This window comes from Rhinatrema bivittatum, chromosome 1 (assembly GCF_901001135.1).
Source record: "Rhinatrema bivittatum chromosome 1, aRhiBiv1.1, whole genome shotgun sequence".
NCBI lineage: Eukaryota > Metazoa > Chordata > Amphibia > Gymnophiona > Rhinatrematidae > Rhinatrema > Rhinatrema bivittatum.
In genome coordinates, this window is record NC_042615.1 from 633371529 (window position 1) to 633389756 (window position 18228).

The following is an 18228-nucleotide window of genomic DNA, read 5'->3' on the forward strand; positions in this document are numbered from 1 at the left end:
GAAAGGGAAGTCAGATTTAAAAAAAAAAAAATAGTTATTTAAAATGTTTGTGCTGTTTCCTTTAATAAATAGTTGATATATAAAATTATTTTTTCAAACAAATGTGCTGTTAAGTTTATTTATTATGAATTACTTTATTCTAAATGTTACAACAAAAATTCAAGAATCACAGTTCTAATACTTATTCTCTTTTCCTTTAGAATGGATATAAGTGAAATTCTATCAAATAAGTAGAGGGGTAGATTTTTTGAGGTACACACTGCCTCCCCCCATTCCCTCCCAGGCCGCTCCAAAATCGAAGCAGCCTCGGAGGGAACTTCAATACCCTTCCACCCCACCTTCCCTTCTCCTACCTCCCCAGCCCTTTCCTCCCAACTTTTTCTTTTGTGTTCTTTTATTTCAAAACTTACTTCAGCCCTGGGGCTGAAGTAAGTTGCGCTCGCTGGCCAACTGCCAGGAGCCTCTGACCCCGCCCCGCCCCCAGGCCGCCTCACCCATATTTCACCACCCCCCAACCCCAGACCACCCCATTAGTAAAGCCCCAGGACTTAGATGTGTCCCAGGGCTTTATGCGTGTCACCAGGCCTTTTGAAAATAGGCCCGGAGGGCGTAACCTTTTGAAAATCCGGCCCATAATGTTTTCTACTTATAATTGAAAAAAATTGAATTACTTCAGCTGTGCTGATGTACTTTAAAAGGATATGATTCTTTGTGTTCCACTTTTTCTCTTACAGATATTCCTGATTCCCACTGAATGTTACTGCAGGTAAGTATGAAACTTCCATTGGAAATAAGCCTTTAATCTTTATGTAGAGTTTTTTAGGGATGTGCATTCATTTGCAACGTATTGGCAATTCGCAATGGATAGGTACATATTTGTTGTATTCGTGGGGGCGCAAAACGTATCTCGATCACCCACGAATACAACATCTCATCCATTCCAAACGTTTGGTGTGCTCGCAGTGATTTCTTAGCTGCCATTTGAAATAGGAGAACACCATTTGGGTGTATCCATAGCCAAAAAACAGCCCTTTCCTGTGAGTCATCAGTAACCTCATAGCCCTGTCACAGTGGGTCGGACAGGTTGGCAAGGAGACCAGAATGCAACATATCAGTGGTAAGAATTTTTGCAATGCAGCCAATCGCGCTCTCACTCAGTGGTCAGTGTTGCTTTTGATGATGACCCAGCACTATATATACTTAAGCACGAGGGAGCCATGCACTTTCTTTGCAGGGCTGGTGTGGGGAGGTAGTCTGCGGAAGGTGGATGCACTCAGAGCTAGTCTGAGTTCTCAAATCTGTATTCATATTCAATTCCTAACTAGCTACTTTGATAGAAAAAGATATTTGTTCTGCATTAGGCTACAGTGTTAGCTAGCCCTGTTTTTTTTAAAGCACTTTTTTAAGTTGATCTGAGATGGTCTCTCTGTGCCACAGAGAGAAGCTGCTAGCACTAGCAGTGGCATTTTGCTGATTAATTCACCCCCTGGAGTAGGTTGCAAGCACCATATCGGCGTTGTGGGTGGGAGAGATATATTCAATTTCTAGCTAGTTTGCTAGAATTTCCATTGAAAAATATATTACATCGATTTTCCTGCTGTGCCAATACCGGATTTTTTGTTAACTGCATTTTTAAGAACATAAGAACATGCCACAATGGGTCAGACCATGTGTCCATCAAGCTCAGCATCCTGTTTCAAACAGTGGCCAATCCAGGCCATAAGAACCTGGCAAGTATCCAAAAACTAAGTCTATTCCATGCTACTGTTACTAGTAATAGCAGTGGCTATTTTCTAAGTCAGCTTAATTAATAGCAGGTAATGGACTTCTCCTCCAAGAACTTATCCAATCCTTTTTTAAACACAGCTGCACTAGCTGCACTAACCTCATCTTCTGGCAACAAATTACAGAGTTTAATTGTGTGTCGAGTGCAAAAGAACTTTCTCCAAATAGTTTTAAATGTGCCACATGCTAACTTCATGGAGTGCCCCCTAGTCTTTCTATTATCTGAAAGAGTAAATAACTGATTCACATTAATCTGTTTTAGACCTCTCATGATTTTAAACACCACTATCATATCCCCCCTCAGCCATCTCTTCTCTAAGCTGAAAATTCCTGACCTCTTTAGTTTTTCCTCATAGGGGAGCTGTTCCATTCCCTTTATCATTTTGGTCGCCCTTCTCTGTACCTTCTCCATCGCAACTATATCTTTTTTGAGATGTGGTGACCAGAATTGTACACAGTATTCAAGGTGCGGCCTCACCATGGAGGGATGCAGAGGCATTATGACATTTTCCGTTTTATTCAGCATTCCCTTTCTAATAATTCCCAACATACTGTTTGCTTTTTTGACTGCCGCAGCACACTGAACCGATGATTTCAATGTGTTATCCACTATGATACCTAAATCTCTTTCTTGGGTGGTAACTCCAAATATGGAACCTAACATTTTGTAACTATAGCATGGGTTATTTTTCCATATATGCATCATTTTGCACTTATCCACATTAAATTTCATCTGTCATTTTGATGCCCAATTTTCCAGTCTCACAAGGTCCTCCTACAATTTATCACAATCTGCTTGTGATTTAACTACTCTGAACAATTTTGTATCATCTGCAAATTTGATTACCTCACTTGTCGTATTTCTTTCCAGGTCATTTATAAATATATTGAAAAGTATGGGTCCCAATACAGATCCCTGAGGCACTCCACTGAGAAAATTGTCCATTTAATCCTATTCTCTGTTTCCTGTCTTTTAGCCAGTTTGTAATCCACAAAAGTAATTTAACTTAGTCTCTCTGTGCTCTTTTAATCCAAGAAGGCAGTGCACTGGGCAGTTTTGCAGACTCAAGTATATTGGGACAGTGGGTGTCTGTGAAGCCAAATCCCCAGTGGGCCTCTTTTGTAGTTACAAGCTCAGTGTATGCACACACATTACATTAGTGCACATCGAGGCACTGTGCCTGGGGGCAGCCAGTTTTGCAGACTCAAGAAAATTGGGACAGCAGTGGTCTGTGAAGCCAAATCCCCAGTGGGCCTCTTTTGTAGTTACAAGCTCAGTGTATGCACACACATTAGATTAGTGCACATCAAGGCACTGTGCCCGTGGGCAGCCAGTTTTGCAGTTTTGCAGACTCACGTATAATCGTATATTGGGAGAGCGGGCCTCTTTTGGAAATAATTCTTGTAATTGAAATCCTTAGTAGGCAGTGACATTAAATCCATAATGTTAGGGAAAGCTAGATGTGGTTGGGTGATTGGGATTGGGAGAGGAGACACCTTAAAATGGAGTGCCAGTCCCCCATTAAAGTTAAAAAGGGACCTGTTGCAATCTAACCTGTGCAAGCATTGCCACTACCTGTTTCTGACCCTGTAGTTTTGGAGGTGAGGGAAGGGGAGGCTGAGTCATGCAAGACAAAATGGTGACACCCAAAAGCAGCAGTGGGACAGCAGTTTCGACTTAGCATTGACAATGTAGCGCATTGGCTTGTGTGCTGTCTGCAAACCCTCTGCTTCCGATGAAGAATCATCTTGTGTTCAGAAACGGAAGTAGTAATAGCTGACGAAGTTTTAGGAGAATTTGTTAGTCCTGTCTTAGCCTCCACTTCAGTGCAGCAGGGGAGAGATGAAACTGATGATGATGAGGAGGAAGAGCAGTCAGCGCAGGCACAGAATGTGACCGATGCCCCTGGCATTGCTTCTCAGGGTGCACCCACTACTTCAACTCCAGTGCCAGCATCCACCCCCAAGGCTATACAGAAGGGAGGATCATGAAATACATCTGTGATCTGGAGCCACTTTAAAGTGATGGAGGACCTGCATTTTGCTCGGTGTAATTACTGTGGCCGGGCTATTAGCAGAAGCAAGCAAATGGGATATCTATCTAATTTTGGCATGACACATCATATGAAGAGGCAACATCCAACAACAGTACTGCCATCTGGGGATGGTGGAAGTACCAGTCAGGGCACCCCTTCCAAGTGGCATAAAGTGGTTGAAAAGGAGCAGAGTCACCCCACACCCTTAGCCCCTTCTATCAGTCAGGTAGCAGGCCAGCAACCCCCTGACATGTGGCAGAAGCAACAACCCACCATGGAGGAAATGGGGTGGAGTATGGTAACGCCATCCCGGGGTAGGAAGCATGCAGCCTCAAAAGTTGTAACCAGGAGCATTGGGGAAATGATTGCCTTGATGACCAGCCCTTGCAGATAGTGGAGAATGTGGGTTTCAAGCATTTTCTGAAGGTCATACTTCCAGAACCACATTTAGCAGAAAGGTCATCACCAACCTGTACAAGCAGTGTCACAGTCGCATCCAAGCACTCCTAGCTAAGGCAGAGGGGAGTGTGCATTTCACCTGCGATATCTGGACCACCATGAATGCTGCGCACTCTTACCTCTCTCTGACAGCACACTGGTGAGACCTGGCTGAGGCAGGGGCAGGCAGCAGCTATATTAGTGAACAAGTATCAGGGTGGAGGTGGGCTTTACTGCACATCCACCTGACGGACCAGGCCTATACTACAACCAATATTCTAGCATGCATCAGAGAGTTGCTGGAGGGCTGGCAACTATACCAGTGAGACAGGAATCATCAGCCAGGGTTCTTTGTCACAGACAATGGTGCAAACATGGTAAAGGCAATAACCGACGGGGGCTTTCAGAACATCCGATGATTTGCACATACTTTGCACCTGGTAGTGAAGTCAGCTCTGGGGTTGGAGTCCAAGCATCAAGAGAATGGATACCTGCAGGACTTAATACACAAGTGCAGGAACATAGCAGGGCACTTCCACAGAAGTGTGAAGGCGGGGCAGGTTCTCCGACAAAAGCAGACTGATTTGGAGATGCCTCACAAGCGTCTCATTCAAGGCATTGCCACCCGGTGGATTTCCACCTTTATGATGCTGGAAAGTTTACTGGAGCTGCAGTCACTCCTTCATGAACTTTCTGGTAGAATGGACATAGGTGTGCAGAATCCCCTAGGGCATCATGATTGGTTAGTCATGAGTCAGCTGGTAAAAATCCTGCAGCCCTTCAAGGATGTCATGGAGGAGCTGAGTTCCAGAAGTGCCACCTTGGCTGACATCATCCCTATAGTTAATTTCCTGGATGAAAATTTGGAGGGCTTTAAACAGGAAGAGGGAATGACAGCTGAGATGCTGCATTGTCTGGACATTTTGCAGCAGCAGGTGCGAGAGAGATTAAGGCCTTTAATAGACGACCACACATACATGCTCGCCACAGTCTGTGATCCCCGTGTGAAAGGGAAACTCGCCCTACAGTCTGATTGTCTCATATTTGTGAAGGACCTGCTGTTAGCAAAAGTCTGTGATCAGGAGCGCCATAGGCAGAGACAGATTAGGCGTGAAGCAGAGGAGGGAACAGCTGTGGGCACTTCAGAGAGTTGTGCTAGCCCAAGCACGAGCAGCACTCTGTCAGCGACTGCTAGTACCTCCTCCTCCTCCTCCACTTCAGTACGCCAAAGGCATGTTGCTCATAAAGATTCAACTTTTGTGCTACGGGCTAGAGAGAAAGCAGCTGGCATGAGTGACTCTGAGCCCACCCAAGCAAAGGAGATACCAGCACAACTGTCAGTGACACGGTATCTCTCAGAGCCCACAGAGTATATGCAGACAGTACTGCTGGAATATTGGGCACACAAGTCATCTGTCATGTCCACCAACCAGTGTGCCCAGTGAATGTGTATTTTCAATGACAGGGTATTTCATGAACCCTCACCACTCAAGGCTGGCACCAGAGTTGACAGAAATGCTAGTGTTTTTGAAAATAAACATGCCTTTGCTTGGGTTTCCAAATTTTCCCTGTGAATGGCAAGATGAATAAAATGCATGCCTGTCCATCCACTGTCCAGGCCAAACATCAGTATAAGGGCCTGACCTCAAACACTGTGCCTGTCCGTCCACTCTCCAGGCCGTACGTCCCTACAAGGGCCTGACCTCAAATGCTGTGCCTGTCCATCCACTGTCCAGGCCGAATGTCCATCAAGGGCCTGACCTCAAATGGTTTGCCTGTCTGAGTTTTGTTCTGGTATTTCTAATTTCAGTGCTGAAGTACATAAGTATAGTTAATAGCTTCTGGGTATTCACAAATAATCTCCAGATCAGTTCTTGCTTCACAAATGGCAGTCTCTATTGCTCTAAAAGCATCCTCTGTTGAATTATCTTTCAGAAATGAAAAAGATGCCATTTTCTTCTGGCAGTGAACCAGTTCAAGAAGAAGTGACATATCAAACCACAACAAACCTGCACAAAGGAAATCCTCTAATGCTGTGCCTGTCCGTCCAGGCCTTATGTACCTAAAAGTGTTTGACCTCTAATGCTGTGCCTGTCCGTCCAGGATTTACATCTCTAAGAGGGTTTGACCTCGAATGCTGTGCCTGTCCATCTGGGCTTTATGTCTCTATGAGGGTTTGACCTCGAATGCTGTGCCTGTCCGTCTAGGATTTACATCTTTACGAGGGTTTGACCTCAAATGCTATGCCTGTCCGTCCAGGATTTATGTCTCTATGAGACTTTGACCTTGAATGCTGTGCCTGTCCATCCAGGCCTTATGTCCCTAAAAGTGTTTGACCTCTAATGCTGTGCCTGTACGTCCAAGCTTTGCATCTCTATGATGGTTTGACCTCGAATGCTGTGCCTGTCCGTCCAGGCCTTATGTTCCTAAAATTGTTTGACCTCTAATGCTGTGCCTGTCCATCCAGGCTTTACGTCTCTACAAGGGTTTGACCTCAAATGCTGTGCCTGTCCGTCCAGGCTTTACATCTCTATGAGGGTTTGACCTCGAATGCTATGCCTGTCTATCCAGGCCTTATGTCCCTAAAAGTGTTTGACCTCTAATGCTGTGCCTGTACGTCCAAGCTTTGCATCTCTATGAGGGTTTGACCTTGAATGCTGTGCCTGTACTTCAAGGCTTTACATCTCTACTAGGGTTTGACCTCGAATGTTATGCCTGTCTATCCAGGGCTTATGTCCCTAAAAGTGTTTGACCTCTAATGCTGTGCCTGTCTGTCCAGGATTTATGTCTCTATGAGGATTTGACCTCAAATGCTGTGCCTCTCTGTCCAGGCCTTATGTCCCTAAAAGTGTTTGATCTCTAATGCTGTGCCTGTCCATCTAGGCCTTATGTCCCTAAAAGTGTTTGACCTCTAATACTGTGCCTGTACGTCCAGGATTTACACCCCTATGAGGGCTTGACCTCTAATGCTCTGCCTGTCCATCTAGGCTTTACACCCTTACAAGGGTTTGACCTCTAATGCTGTGCCTGACCATCCAGGAGCCCTTTCCTGATCAAAGGAAAGGGAGCTCTCCCCAGGGTAGCTGGCCAGCCTATCTCTTAGTACCTGTTGACTCATGTTAAACCACTGTTCACAGTGAGTCCTCCTCCACATCGCCACACTTTGAAAGCTCATGCTACACTCTAGGGGCCAACCCATTGCGGGGAGCCATTTGCTGCTCAAAGGAAAGGGAACTCTCCCCGGGTGTAGCCAGCCTATCTCTTAACACACGCTGACCCATGTTGAACCGCTGTTCACATGGAAACCTCCTTCGCCTCTGCCATGAATATTCTCATTTGTATGTCCATAGATTTTAAAAGACCAGCAAGAGCTCATTAGACACCAATGTAAACACCCCACTCTAGGGGCGAACCCATTCTAGGGAGCCCTTTCCTTCTCAAAGGAAAGGGAACTCTCCCTGGGGCCAGCCTGTCTTGCCCCTATCAATACCACAGGGGCCTGACTACCTCAGTTCTGCCAACCTGTCTGAATTCAGACTGTGGGAAGAAGATGTCTATTTAGCCATGAAACAGAATTTATGCTGATAGAACAGCGAGAAGAATTTGAGTTATTTTATGAAATGGATTGTATTTTTTGAAGATCGTTTACCCAGAAGCAGGACCGGGTGGTCCAAAATGCAATCGTGTCAGGACTGTGTTGAATATATTCAGATGAGTATTGCTCTGTCGGGTTACTGACTCTTTTGTGACAATTTGTAATATGAATATTAATGGAATGTTCATTCTGTGATAAACATCGGAGTTCATCAACATTTATGAAGACTTTATATTTTAATACAGAAATAAGAAAATACAAAAAATTTGAAGTTGAAAATAAGAATAAAGTAAAGGGACCTATGACCAAATTATGAGTTTGATTGATATACAAATTCTGTGAGTGTGGGTCCTACAAACAATATGTGTGGTTGATCTTATATGTGGCTATATTATAAAAATTCAGTTTTGTTAGTGTTTCCCCTATCAAAACCACAGAGACCAGACTACCTCTGCTCTGCCAGCCTGTCTTGCCCCTATCAGCTTTCTGCCACTCTGCCTTGCTGCCATACACCAGATGACTCACTCAACTCCTTGTGGTGTTCTTGCCACTATCATGGTTCCTCAGTGTGTTGGTGTTAGTCTTGCTGATTGCTATGTTCCCCCTTCATTGTGCTGAAGGATGTTGATGCCACTTGTCTTGCCACTTTGCTTGTTGTGCTGCCTTCGAGGGTTCATGCATCTGTTATCGGTGCTCTCTTTTGAAGCTGTGCTGTGTTTTGACACTCTTGCTGCTGCTTTGTGCCGCTGTTAAAGCACTCTTGCCACTCTGGTACCCTTTTGCCCCTTTACAGTGCCTTAGGCTATTCATGCCACTTTGGTGCCACTATGCCACAGTCTAAGTACCTTGGAGCTCTTTTCTTGTTCTGATGATTGCTCCCTAGAAGTTTCATCAGAATTGATAAGAAAACCCCAATTCTGCAGCCAAAAATAGGCTGCAAATACTTCCCCCATTGACTTTAATGGGAATCAGAAAACGAATAAAACTTATCAATGGATCGGGTCCCCCCCTTGAATGAATGCAACGTATTTAAGTCCCGAGGAATATGAATAACAAATCGGTCGATTCCGTCCCTTCTGCATATCCATAGAGTTTTTTTTTGTTTGTGTTTGTGCTAGTATCTTTTCTTCTCTGTCCATCTCAATTGACTCTGTAGCAATACAAGTGTTTTGCATACTTACAAGTACATTTTAAAAGGTGCACACATGCACTCATAAATGTTCCTATTGGGCCTGTGAGCAAAAATACACTTAATTTTATATTGTGTGTGCAAGTACCATTTAAATTATCCCGACTGTGTGTATGTGCTGGACCCTTATGTATGTACTCACAAGTGATTGGCATAGAGAGAGTGTGTCAGAGAGATCCTTTTTTAAAGGCCCAATCTGACACTTTCTATATATCCTACTGTAAGAGATGCATTTTCAACTCGGGATGGTTTATCTGGGGGAGCAGGTTGGTGTTACAAGGGTCTACAGACCCTTGCACCCTAGGCAGACCAATGTAACACCACCCTATAAAACCCCCTCTCACTCTCTCTCTCTTTCTATGCCTCATCAGGTAAAAATTACCTGTGTAACTTGGTGCATGTTGCCATGGTCATCCTTGCAAAATTCAGGGATTGCATATAACTTGGTTCCTTATTCTTAACATGCACAGTTTCCTGGCTTTTAAAAAACTACCTGATAGAGGATAACTTTAAAACAGGCACACTTTAAAATAATGAGAGGTCTTGAACGAGTAGATATGAATCAGTTATTTACAATTTCGGATAATAGAAGGGCTAGGGGGCACTCCATGAAATTAGCAAGTAGCATATTTAAGACTAATCAGAGAAAATTATTTTTCACTCATAGAAACATAGAAATGATGGCAGAAAAAGACCAAATGGTCCATCTAGTCTGCCCAGCAAGCTCCCACACTTATTTTCCCATACTTATCTGATTCACCGATCACCATGTTCAGGGCCCTGGTTGGTAACTGTTTGATTCAATTTTCCTGCCACCCCCTGTCATTGATGCAGAAAGTAGGGATGTGAATTGTGTGATCGATCATCTTAACGATCAATTTGGGCTGGGGGGGGAGGGGGAATCTGATCGTCTTAGTTTTTTAGGTTAAAAAATCGTTTTATCGGGGGAGGGGGGAGGGCAGGAAAACCGGCACACCAAAACAACCCTAAAACCCACCCTGACCCTTTAAAATAAATCCTCCACCCTCCCGAACCCCCCCAAAATGTTTTAAATTACCTGGGGTCGAGTGGGGGGGGGGGTCCCGGCACGATCTCCCGCTCTCTGGCCACGGCTGCGTTAAGAGAAATGGCGCCGGTGGCCCTTTGCCCTTATCATATGACAGGGCAAAGGTAGTGCCGGCGCCATTTTGGTTCCTGTGACCCAACGTCACGAGTGCAGGAGATCGCTCCCGGACCCCCGCTGGACCCCCAGGGACTTTTGTCCAGCTTGGGGGGGCCTCCTGACCCCCACAAGACTTGCCAAAAGTCCAGCAGGGGTCCGGGAGCGACCTTCTGCACTCGGGCCGTATTGCCAATAGTCAAAATGGCGCCGGCGCTACCTTTGCCCTCACTATGTGGACATAGTGAGGGCAAAGGTAGCGCCGGCGCCATTTTGAATATTGGCAAATCGGCCCGAGTGGCAAATCGGCCCGAGTGTCAAATCTGCCTTGTGGGGGTCAGGAGGCCCCCCCCAAGCTGGCCAAAAGTCCCTGGGGGTCCAGCGGAGGTCCGGGAGCGATCTCCTGCACTCATGACGTCAGGTCACAAGAACCAAAATGGCGCCGGCGCTACCTTTGCCCTGTCATATGGTAAGGGCAAAGGGCCACCGGCGCCATTTCTCTTAACGCAGCCGTGGTCTGGTTTCGTCGTTCACGTTGACACGTCCTTGTGCAAATTTATCGGTCCCTTATAAATTGCTTTACATGAGAGACATTTCTCTCCATATACTGGATACATTTCTTTATGAATGTCTTTTGCCACTAAGCCCTTAGCCCATAAAAATTGGACAACAGCACGTTGTTCTTTGACCGTACAATCTGTCAACATGGCAGCCATTTTCCTTGTGTACAGAGCCCCTGCGCATGCACAGTTTAAATAACTATTTATGTACATATGCACTTCTAAGGTGCTGCCATCTATGACAACATTACAGATATATGTTTTATTACATTAGTAGAGAGATTTGTGATTTCCTTACTGACTTACCCTCATATAAGGAAAGAATGGCCTGCTAGAGAGAGATTTAATATCGGTGAAAAGAATATTAAGAATTAACCACTTATTAATCCTCAGAAAGTGTTGCTCCTCCCATTGCATATAAAATTGGGATTCATGAAACAGTTTGTTAGGGCTTTGGATCAAGATGGTGAGGGCTTCAAGTACCTGTGTACCAAATTTCCTGCTCTTTCTCATGAGAAATTGAAAGCTGCCATATTTTATGGTCTGCAAATTAGGCTTCTAATCAAAGACAGAGAATTCCTCAATACCATGAAAACCATAGAAAAGGATGCTTGGTCTGCTTTTTCTGACGTGATTACAGCCTTTCTTGGCAACTTCAGGGCCGAAAATTATAACCTTTTAGTTCAAAATTTGTTGATTGCTTTTCAAAGACTGGGAGCAAACTTGAGTGTCAAATTGTATTTCCTTGATAACCACCTGAACTACTTCCCCTCAAATCTTGGAGCTATGAGGGAAGAACAAGGAGAATGCTTCCACCAAGACATCAAGACCATGGAACTAGATATCAGGTCAGATGGAACACAAACATGATGGCAGACTACTGCTGGTGTTTACAGCGTGACAACCCTGATCATAACTATTCCAGAGAATCCAAAACAAGAAAATTTCTCCTTAACAATTAAAATTTATACAACTATTGCTCTCTTGGTTAGACAATAGACTCATTTTTTGCATGAAATAAATATATTACGTGCTATCGCTTCTTCAGAGCTTCTTATTACCCTTGATATTCGACTTAATAATATTTAATCAAACATTTCTCATTTGTGAAAAAATTTGACATATTGCATATTTTTTGACTTTATATTTGCAATCAACACCTTTCATTTGGGTAAAATCAGAAAAAATAATTAGGTCAGCAGAAAACCTTTTTTCAAATGTAGACCAGTGTTTTAATTAATCAGGCATTATTTGATCTGTATAATGTTTTGAAATATTTTATTGGTGATTGGGAAATTTAAAAAAAAATGTTTTAAATTATTGGATATTATTCTGTTCATCAGCTGTTTTGAAATATCAATTTTCTTTATGAATATGGTTTTATTATAATGATTGATGCTTTATATTTCTTGATTTTATTACTTGATGTTTTCTGAGGAATGGTGATGTTTCTGTTTTTTCACTGGTGCATTACATAGAGTTTGAGTTGTTGCAGTTTCCAGTTCAGTTTTTGTTTGCACTTTTCCATTTACAATTTATGGTCACTTTATTCTGTATTTGGTGAGGGTCTGTGTTATGTTTTTGTAAGAATGTGAACCCTGGGCTGAGATGAGAGTTGTCTCTGCCCACAGGGAGGAGCTCAGTTGTCTCTGCCCACAGGGAGGAGCCCAATGAGCCTCACCGTCAGCAGGCATAGTCTCAGTGGCGAGGGACACAGCTAGAAGTAGAGACTTTATTATGAAGAATGAAGAAGTAATGTCCACAGAGCTGGAGATGTAGTAGTACAGTCCTGAGCAATGGGGAATACCCAGAGTGAGGCCACAGATGAGAAAATCCGGTAGTGACCCGCGGAGCGGGATATGCCGGGGATCCTCTCTGATGAGTGTAGGCACCTCAGGAATACAGATCCGGTAGTGGCCCGCGGAGCGGGGTATGCCGAGGATGTCTGTACAGTGGATGTTGAAGAACAGGTAGAGATGCTGGAACCCAGAAGTGGCTCCCAGTTGGTGTGTCAATACTCTGTAGTGCAGGAAAGCTGAATAGCTTCTACTGAAGTAAGGTGGTAGTGGCCCAAGGCTAGGGGGAACACCGTGTGAAATCCTCAATACAGTTCGTATAGTAGAAGTCAGTAGAGGTACTCACAATAGATGGTTCCTGGAAAGAGAGAGAGAAACCTGAGAAGCAGGTCTAGTAACAGTCAGGCAGGTAGGCCCTCCGAGGAGCGGATAGCTGGGAATGCAGGGGAGCCCCCGAGAAGTGGGTACTCAGAACTTCATGGAGTGTCCCCTAGTCCTTCTGTTATCCGAAAGTGTAAATAACTGATTCACATCTACTTGTTCAAGACCTCTCATGATTTTAAAGACCTCTATCATATCCCCCCTCAGCCATCTCTTCTCCAAGCTGAACAGCCCTAACCTCCTCAGCCTTTCCTCACAGGGGAGTTGTTCCATCCCTTTATCATTTTGTTTGCCTTTCTCTGTATCTTCTCCATCACAACTGTATCTTTTTTGAGATGCGGTGACCAGAATTGAACACAGTATTCAAGGTGTCTTACCATGGAGCGATACAGAGGCATTATTACATTTTCTGTTTTATTAACATTCCCTTCCTAATAATTCCTAACATTCTGTTTGCTTTTTTGACTGCTGTAGCACACTGAGCTGACAATTTTAAAGTATTATCCACTATGATGACCAGATGATGACCAGGTTTCTGGCAATTGTATCTCAATTGTTCCTGAAAGTTTGATCTATAATAATCTGCAGGTCCCCTTGTTACTTCCAGCTTTCCAAGCTCTGAGCTCTACAGCTGGCTGGCTTCTAGGACTCTATTAGCAGCAGCAAGAACACCTTCCTGATGCAACTCATTGAACAGCTCTAACTGATGGACCACCTTCTCCGGTTGCTTTCCTAAATTCACTATCATTCTGCTGATGCACTCTGTGTCATTAGACCCAGGGTTTGAGTTTGCATTCGCTAGCTTCACTGCTCCCTCATTCTGGGCTTGGGTGAGAATTCAAACCGATGGAGTTTTTACTTCTTGTGTCATATAATGCTTATCTTCTAAACTCAGAATGTGGCTACTTGCAATAACTCAGGGAATGTTATTGCTGGATGGTCCATTAGCCTTCTTCTCATTTCCCTTTTAAGACTATTGTCTCACATACCCATAATGAGGCATTATTTTATAATCCTTCCAGATCCTCCCAGCAGTTCATCTTTCTATTTGTAGCTTTAGTCAAGTTCTCCTGTAAACCATATGCATTAGAGATGTGAATCGTGTGCCAGATCGTCTTAACAATCAGATTTGGCTGGGGGGGGGGGGGGAATCTGATCGTTAAGATATGTGAATTGGAATCATTTCCGATTCCAATTCACATCACTAATTTTTTTTTTAGGGAGGCCCGCGCCGCTAAAAAGAAAAAACCCACCCGACCCTTTAAATCGACCCCCCCCTCCCAACCCCCCCCCCCCAAACCTTTTTTAATTACCTGGTGGTTTAGGGGGGGCCTCGGGGGGCCTCGGTGAGAGAACCAGGGGGGGACTCAGGGAGAGGAGAGATCCAAGGGGGCCTCGGGGAGAGATTCAGGGGGGCCTCGGGAGGCCTCGTATAACAGGGGCTGATGAGTAAAGATGGCCGGTGCCATCTTTAAAGATAGCGCCGGCCATCCAGTGCTCCTACCATGTGACAGGGGCCGGCCAATGGCACGGATACCCTGTCACATGGTAAGGGCAAAGGGGCATCTGCGCCATTTTGTTTAGAACAGCTGATGCCTGGGAACGGGAAATCTCTCCCCGAGGCCCCCCTGGATCTCTCCTCTCCCTGAGGCCCCCCTGGATCTCCCCCCGAGGCCCCCCTGGACCACCAGGTAATTTTAAAAGGTTTTGGGGGGGGGTCGGGAGGGTGGGGTCGATTTAAAGGGTCGGGTGGGGGGGTTTTTTATCGGGCCATCGGCGCTATTTTAAATAGTGGCAGCCAAAATGGCGTCGATGGCCCGAGAGCAGGAGATCGCGCGGGGACCACCCCCCCCCCCCCACTGGACCACCAGGTCATTTAACATTTTGGGGGGGTTTGGGAGGGTGGGGGAGGATAAGGAATTGGTTTTAAAGGGTCGGGGTGGGTTTAGGTGTTGTTTTGGTGTGCTGGTTTTCCCGCCCTCCCCCAAATAATTCCCCGTGCCCTATTTAACGATACAATACAAATGCCCCTGACGATAAATCGGGGGCATTTGTATTGTATCGTGCACTCTAACGATTTAGGACGATTTTAAAATTATCTGACGATAATTTTAATCGTTCAAAAACGATTCACATCCCTAATATACATATGGCCTTAACATCTCTCTTGTCTCTTGCTTTCTGTCATATAATTCTTTCAATCATATACAGACTAGGACCTTGTCTTCAAACACTGTCATAAGCAAGGTGAATAAGTTGTTCATTAGTCAGAAGCTGCACCCGTGGAGCGAACTTTCTGGCATCTCATGCTTGCCCTAACAGATAGTACTTCTGTATTTCTAATTAACCTTATTCAGAAAATTTCAAGGCTTTCAAGGCTTCTGTCCTTTCTATCTATTTCTCTTCTAATACATTTCTGCACTTGCTCAATATCCCTGCAAAATCTGGGATCTTCTTGTCATGGAAAATATATATTACCATAGTCCAGGGTCCCTCCATGTATCTATCTTGTATTAATCATAAGATCCTCAGCTCTGCTTGCTAAGCAACCAAATGTACTTGCATCTCTTCCATCATTACTGGGCAATGGTGCAGCAATGATCCATATAGAAAAATGAGTACTGCTCAAGAAATTGCAGACATAGTGGAAATCTGTATATCAGGAACACCTCTAAAACAGCCCTATCCTGCTGACTATGCCAAATTCCCAGGGATGTTATGTAAACTGCCCTATAAGGAGAGCCCCTTCCACTATGGTATCCTGGACCGGTGATAAGGGAGAGAGATAAAGGCTTCGATGTTACTTACAGATAACACTCCCAGTAGCCCTCTTTCCTACTGAATTAAATATGTATTGTGAAAATTCATCCTGCCTTGGTAATTTATTAGAGTAGCATATACCCATGATTATGCTATGATGTTTAGGGTACCATCAGCTTTCCATTCCGTTACTGCAAACTTATTGACTAAGAGAAATGCATGGTAGAGCTTTCTCATTCCTGGGGCCTATGATGTGAAATGCATTGCAATGTACACAGAGAGAATAAGATGGACTTTTTGGATTTTAGGAAAAAGTTAAAAGCGATTGATTTGATCAATTGTATGGCTACTTTACAGATTTATCAAACTATTGCTGATATCTGTATGTATTTTATTTCTGATGTATGTGTATGTGATTATGAATGTGATTTTCTAATCTGGACTGTACAATTCTTTTGAAGTGGTAGAATATAAGAGTGTGAAAATAAATAAATAAATGCATGTGTTGGGGTTCAAGATCTACCCAGTTCAGTCTCCTGGATGTAGTGAGAAAGAGCAGGGATAAAAGGAAAGAGAAGTCAGAGGCAATAAAATAATTACATATTCAATCATGTAATATTTAATAATTTAATAATATTTAATAATAATTTAATATTCAAAAAAATGTGCTAACAGGTTTATATAGTATGAGTTACCTTATTATAAATGTTGCAAATAAGTCAATAAATACAATGCTAATATGTATTCTCTTTTCTTACAGAACCAGTTCTAAACATAAATCCAATCAAATAAGTATGATTTTTTTGTAATCAGATATTTAATAAAACCTTTAAAATCTTCAGCAGGATTACCACTACATTTTACTGCAGGTAAGTTTGAATCTTCCTTTGGAAATAGGCCTTTAATCTTCTTTATGGGCTTTTTTGTAATTGTTTGTGTTTATGTTTTCTGCCTTCTCTGTCTGTCTAAATAGTATCTGTTGCTTAACCATATTATATAAACCTGTTAGCACCTAAAATATGCCAGTGCCAGAGATGTCACCCTCTGTTGCATGTAAGGACAATGTCAGGATAATTGTAATACTATTAAATTGGTCCAAAATTGCTTTAAAACCAACAGGAATGCTGTTTAAATTACACTCCATAGTATTCTTCCATTGGCCTGTTGTTTACCCAAGCCTGCCACAATGCTTGCCATTTTCCATGGCTTTCAAAGCAGCTGAGCTGCTCTAGGAAAACCTGGACTGGAATAGAGTCTTTCCTGGAATAGAGTTTCAAAAACAAGTTTTCCTTGGCATTTTATAGACCCAAACATGTTCCCTGGGCAACATTTTTGGCAGGAGTTTGTCCATAATAGCTTGCTATTTGTTTTACCCAATTTGTATTATTTATTTCATAAAATTCTGGTGATTTTGCTGGTGCCAGATCTACTTTGCCCTTGCAGCTTTGATGTGATGGGGGCTTGTTTAGGGGCCCTTAACCATCTTTCATCTATCCCCTTGTGTTTATTTAATGGTTCCACTGGTACTGATACAATTTTATTTATTGTGTCAGGAACAGTAGAACCATTTTTCTTGTGTTTTTCATTTCACAGGGGTATATGACTGTGGTTCCTGATACCTTTTACAGGTGTCTCTCACCTTTATTTTACTTATTTTCTCTTGTTCTATTTATTTTATTATTAGCCACCAGTGTTGGAGCCCCAGAAGTGATGTCTCTCTTATGTCACCACCGGACCTGCCTTCCAATACTTTTCGAGAGCAGAACAAGTAAAAAGTGCAAAAATAGGAACAATGTAGCTATGAAATCAACCAATAACCATCCCAACATCAGAATTAAAAAACTCTAAATGGCCATCATCATAGGCATTTCCAGCAAAATATCTACCTGGGATGGCACAGGGGGCTTCCTCATGGCCCCTGAACACTTTTACTGGTGTTCCTCCACAAAACCTTGGTGACAGATGCTATTTTGGGCCACTGTGGCAACTGAGAAGTTACAGCCACAGTAGCCACAGCAGCACTTCCTGTTTGTTAGCTCTGCAGGAGGAACATTGTGATCCCACAGCAGTTTTTCCAAGGCAGCATGATGCAGCACCAACACACTTGAGTTCTTTCTTGTGCTGTAGGAGAAAGTAAAAAACTCCCGTGGCCATCAGCTTCTATATCCAGCATCACAACACTGCTTTTAATGCTGCGTTTCTCTCCCTAGATCGGGCCCAAATGGAAACAAAAAAAAATCTTCACTGATTCATTGTGGCAAAACACTATTCCGCCACTGACCCCAGCATCAGGCCCGGGATCCCATGTCAGTGTATCACCATTCCTGACCCATGGCAATTCATTTCTCAGGTAATTCTATATACAGTATTTTGTTTATGTATACCCCTCACTGATCTCCATAACTGATTATTGTAACTCTCTTTTCTTGGTCTACCTCTATTATAAACAAAATGGCTATAGATGCTTCAGAACAGTGCGGTCAAGGTAATTTATAACTTAAAGAAATGTGATCATGTGACCCCTGTCTT